This window comes from Manis pentadactyla, chromosome 4 (assembly GCF_030020395.1).
Source record: "Manis pentadactyla isolate mManPen7 chromosome 4, mManPen7.hap1, whole genome shotgun sequence".
Taxonomy (NCBI): Eukaryota; Metazoa; Chordata; class Mammalia; order Pholidota; family Manidae; genus Manis; species Manis pentadactyla.
Window position 1 is genome coordinate 21362160 of NC_080022.1, and position 5876 is coordinate 21368035.

General features: G+C 41.6%; 1 non-coding gene across 1 annotated transcript; it reads left to right on the forward strand.

Moving 5' to 3' along the window:
- Window positions 1–3168: 3168 nt before the first annotated feature.
- LOC118927156 (U11 spliceosomal RNA) lies at window positions 3169–3302 on the forward strand. The gene has a single exon (XR_005030731.2). It is a non-coding gene; the product is annotated as a U11 spliceosomal RNA (small nuclear RNA).
- Window positions 3303–5876: the final 2574 nt, after the last annotated feature.

The following is a 5876-nucleotide window of genomic DNA, read 5'->3' on the forward strand; positions in this document are numbered from 1 at the left end:
CGCGGCTCTTCCGGCCGGCGGGCGCGCGCCTGGTTTGCGCAGACGTAGAGAGCCCTGCGACACGTGGTCGCTGTTCTGGGCTCTGGGTCTGGTCCGGCTGCTGGGCTTTTTCTTGCTTGTGGTTGACTGGCAGCGTTGGCGAGCTCTGCGTCTTCTACCCTGGCGTTGCGAACCCTGCCCTCGCTGTTTCTTCCCTGCAGACTCTGCTGTCGTATATATATTGCTATCATGACCGGTGATTGACGCCCTCGGATAGCTTAGAGGTCGCCATTTTCGGTTGGTGTCTTTATCGTAATATCGGAACGGGGATATCACCTAGGACAGCAGCACCCCGTTAGTATCCTGTTGGACTCCAGCAGGGGAGTTGCTAGCATAAGAACGAAGACTAGAGAGAGCGGTTGTGCCTGTGTATTGGCAATGAGTAGTAATAATTGAGCACTTAACAGTTAACTCAGGAACTGTTAAGTGCCCTTTGGATTTACCATTTAATCGTTCAATCGTTCAAAGGAAACTGTGAGAAAGCAAGGTTCTAGCTAATAAGTGCAGAACCTCAGCTTGAACTCAGAGCTGTCAATCTAAAGCCTAAACCTGTCCTGTAATCCTTAAACTGATGTTGGTTATTTCATCCAGCAAACGCTTGGTGAAAACTGATGTTTTTTTTACCATAAAATACCTAGTCCCAGCCTCTGCGGGGTTCACACTAAGATGGCTAAGAACTTAAAAACACAGTGGAATGTACAAATGACTGTGACAGCCCAGAATAAGGCACAGTAACTGCCAGCAGGAATCAGGAAGAAATGCCTCCTGGATTAGTGCAGCAATCTGCCCTCCATGTCTTTATATCTTCTCATCCTCATCCCACCAAATTCTTGATAAGCCATTTACACTGCAACCAGATCCAAATTCGCAGATTCAAGGCCCCTTCAACATTAGACTTCAAGTTGCCTTCCTACCTTTATTCCCTGCCAATGCTCTCTTCATTCTAAGGGTCTGGCACATATTTTTTCTCTTTTTGTCACTCCTACCCACCTTTTTATAAGACCCTATTTAAATGTACATTCATTCATTCATTCAACAAAAAGGAGTGCTCATTGTGTACCAAGCCTGGGTGTTGAATATACACTAGTAGATGAGACATTATATCTTTAGCCTTAGAGAGTTTACAATCTGAAGTGGGAAACAGCATTAGCAAGTACACAAAAGTGTAAGAGGAGACAATAAACCAGATGTATCTAGCTGAGTGATGGAGGACCCTGAGCTAGGAAAGAATTTATTCAAGGACCAAAATGGCCAAGGTGGTTGGAGCTTAATGGGTGATAATGAGAGTAGCAGGATGAAGTTGGACAGGTGGGCAAGTGTCAGGTCAAGCAGGACCTTATAGACTGGTGGGGATGTGGGATTTTATTTATTGTGCAATGGAGTGGCATTGGAAGGTTGAGCTGAGGGGAGAAATAATTTGTTGGTAAGAGATGACTGGTGGACTGCAGGAGCTGCCAACAGACACACTGACATTGCCCATATCTAGGCTTCCCACCAGTTTATACTACACATCTGGTTCCTATTACAGTGTAAGAGCTGTTTATATGACTCTTTTCTTGCAGCTTCTACTTTGTAGAGGTCAGGAACTTAAATATATTAAAATACATTAAGGAAAGTAAAATGCCTACCGATCTGTATTTTTTGTTTTAAAAAAAATTATATGCACATAGAAAATAGTCTGGCAAGATAAACATTAGACTGTTAATAGTTTGGGGAAAACATCCTCACATTTCTGTCCTGTTTGAATTTCTTTACAGTTAGTGCACATTGTTTTTATATTAAAAATGAAGCATGTGTGAATGGTTCCATTCCTTTTTCTGATAATTCAGGAAAAGGCAAAACTAAGCCAGAGAATAGTATCAGCTGCCAGGATTGGGAATAGGGGGAGGGGCTGACCAGAAAAGGGGACAAAGGAACTTTTTGGAGTGATAGAACGTTTGCTATTTGGACTAATTGTGGTAGCAGATAAATGTCACTACAGGTTTGTAAAAACAACCCTATGATAAAAAAAGGTGAATTTACTGAATGTAAATTATACCTCAGTAAACCTGACTTTAAAAAAATGAAGTATACGGAGAAAATACAAAACGTAAGGACTATATTTTAAAGATATTTAAAATTACACAATAATAATCCATTATGCTTTTACAAAATTAGAATACAGGTAAATCTAAAGTCTTGTATATCACAGACGCATCCTGATCCCTTCCCTTCTTCCCAGAGGTTAATCACCGATGTGTGTTCTTTCAGATCTTTTCTAATAAGTTAATGCATATAAATATATGCTGTAGAGAAAATAACACTGGGTCTTATGTGCACCCGTTAGTCTTTATTACAGTAACAGGATCATGCGGTATCCTATTCAACACATTTTTTCAATTTTTATATCTGTTGATAACGATCTTCAGTTCAAGTGTAGTATTGCGTTTTTTCTTCATGTTAATGGTATGCTGTACCTTATTCTGCAACTCTTATCACTGAATGTTCTTGGATGCCTAATTTCCTCCTTCGAAGTGCGGCAGATAGTATTCCACTTGATGAATAGATCACGTTCTGCTAATCCGTTGTTGTATAGATGACGATTAGATTGCTCCCAATTTTTCGCTTTTACAGTCATCCGGTGCCTCCGGTACTTGCGTACTGGGGCCACCGTTCAGGGTGGATGGTTAAGAGTGGCACAAGCGTGTGCATTTTCAATTTTAATAGGGTGGGATTCGCGTCTTCTCCAGACAGGTACCCACTGCCGCTGAAAAACCGGTCTTTCCGCGCAGCGGAGGACACCGGCTGACGCGCCCTACCGCAGCGGGCGACAGCTTCCTACCCCCCCCCCCCCCCCCCCCCCCGGCAACCGCTCTTCCCCTAGTCTCCCTATGCACCCGCCGGCACCTTCCCAGCAAGCACTGCTCATATTTGCATAACAGCGCACATCTTTGCCTTTACTTCCAAATAAAAATCGAAAGAACAAATCGTAGAATCTCCTTGTGACGACATCCTTCCAGCTCTGACGGTGTTGCAATTTACCCCTCAACTTCAGGAAGGTGGAAAAGGAAATTGCATCGGGCTTATTTTCACCTTTACCAAAAGAGGGATTCTTTAACATTGCCACCTTGGCTTTGGCTTTCCTTGGATAAAAAGGGCTTCTGTCGTGAGTGGCACACGTAGGGCAGCTCGTATGCTCTTCGTGCGGAATCGACATCAAGAGATTTCGGAAGCATAATTTTTTGGTAGTTGGGCAGCTAGTGATCGTTGGTCCTGGCGCCCCTGCTTGAAGTGATGATGAGAGCTAACGACTTTATGGGGTGGGGATGTTCAAAGAGCTGAAATTATGGTTTTGGGGGTTTTAAACTTCTACCAGGTGTCTGAGAGTGGTGGGGTCACATTCATTGGGCAGCGTCTGATCCTTGAAGTAGGAAAAGTATGTGTTCATTTGCAACAACATGGATGAAGCTGGGTGAAATAAGCCAGGTGGAGAAAGACAAGTGCCAAATAATTTCCTTCATTTGTGGAGTATAACAACGAAGCAAAACTGAAGGAACGAAACAGCAGCAGACTCAAAAGAGACTCCAAGAAGGAACTAGGAGCGGAGGGGAGCAGGCAAATATATCTGTGGCCTCTTACTACAGTGATGGACAGTGACTGCATAGGGGTATGGGTGGGGACTTGATAATATGGGTAAATATAGTAACCACATTGTTTTTTCATGTGAAACCTTGATAAGAGTGTATATCAATAATACCTTAATAAAAATAAATAAAACAGGCTGTAGTTTAAAACACCAGTTTAGTAGCACTTTTTTAAATAGCTGATAGCAACAACTTTTCTGGAGAGCAATTCAACAGACTTGAAAATCTAAAACCTTTAAAAAAATTATCTAAGAATGTATCATATATAAAATTATGTTTAAGAGGGGATTTAGCTCAAAACAGTATGGTACTGGCACAAGAACAGACCACAGATCAATGGAACAGAATAAACCCACACATATATGATCAATTAATATATGATAAAGGAGCCCTCAATATACAGTGGGGGAAAGACAGTCTCTTCAATGACTGATGTTGACAAAACTGGACAGCTACATGTAAGAGAATGAAACTGGATTATTAACTCCATACATTAAAGTAAAGAAATGGATCAAAGACCTAAGTGTAAAACATGAAACCATAAAACTCTGAAGAAAACATAGGCAAAAATCTCTTAACAAGCATGAGCAATTTTTTTCTAGACACATCACCCTGGGCAAAGGAAACAAAAGATTAACAAGTGGTACTACATCAAACTAAAAAGCTTCTGTACAGCAAAGGACACCATCAGCAGAACAAAAAGGCATCCTACCGTATGGGAGAATGTATTTGTAAATGACATATCCGACAAGGGGTTAACATCCAAAATATATAAATAACTCACACACCTCAACACCCAAAAAGCAAATAACCCTACAAAAAAATGGGTGGAGGATATGAGCAGATACTTCTCCAAAGAAGAAATTCAGATGGCCAACAGAGACACATGAAAAGATGCTCCACATTGCTAATTATCAGGGAAATGCAAATTAAAACCACAAAGAGATATCACCTCACACCAGTTAGGATGGTCAACATCAAAAAGACTAGGAACAACAAATGCTGGCAAGGATGCGGAGAAAGGGGAACCCTCCTACACTGCTGGTGGGAATGTCAATTGGTGCAGCCACTGTGGAAAGCAATAGAGAGGTTCCTCAAAAAACTAAAAATAGAAATACCATTTGACCCGGGAATTCCACTCCTAGGAATTTACCCAAAGAAAACAACTTCTCAGATTCAAAAAGACATATGCACCCCTATGTTAATCGCAGCACTATTTACAATAGCCAAGATACAGAAGCAACCTAAGTGTCCATTAGTAGATGAACGGATAAAGAAGAAGTGGTACATATACACAATGGAATACTATTCAGCCATAAGAAAGAAACAAATCCTACCATTTGCAACAACATGGATGGAGCTGGAGGGTATTATGCTCAGTGAAATAAGTCAGGCAGAGAAAGACAAATACCAAATGATTTCCCTCATTTGTGGCGTATAACAACAAAGCAAAACCAAAGGAACAAAATAGCAGCAGACCCACAGATTCCAAGAAGGGGCTAGTGGTTACCAAAGGGGAGGGGTGGAGGAGGGTGGGTGGGGAGAGAGGGAAAAGGAGATTGTGGGGTATCATGATGGGTGCACATGGTGTGTGTGGGGTCATGGGGAAGACAGTGTAGCTCAGAGAAGACAAATAGGGACTCTGTGGCATCTTACTGCACTGATGGACAGTGACTGCAATGGGGTATGGGGGGGAACTCAATAAGGGTGAATGTAATAACCATATTGTTTTTCATGTGAAAACTTCATGAGTGTATATCAAAGATACTTTAATTTAAAAAATGTGGATAGAGGACCTGAGCAGGCATTTTTCCAAAGAAGAAATACATATGGCCAACTGGCACATAAAAAGATGCTCCATATCTCTAATCATCAGGGAAATGCAAATCAAAACCACAGTGCGATATCACCTGACACCAGTCAGAATGTCCACTATTCAAAAGACAAGAAATAACAAGTGGTGGTCAGGATGTGAATAAAAGGGAACCCTCCTACACTGTTGGTGGGAATGTCAATTGGTGCAGCCACTGTGGAAAGCAGTATGGAGGTTCCTCAAAAAACTAAAAATAGAAATACCATTTGACCCAGTAATTCCACTTCGAGGAATTTACCCATAGAAAACAAAATGCCTGATTCCAAAAGATATATGCACTCCTGTGTTTATTGCCACATTATTTACAATAGCCAAATATGGGAGCAACCAAAGTGCCCATC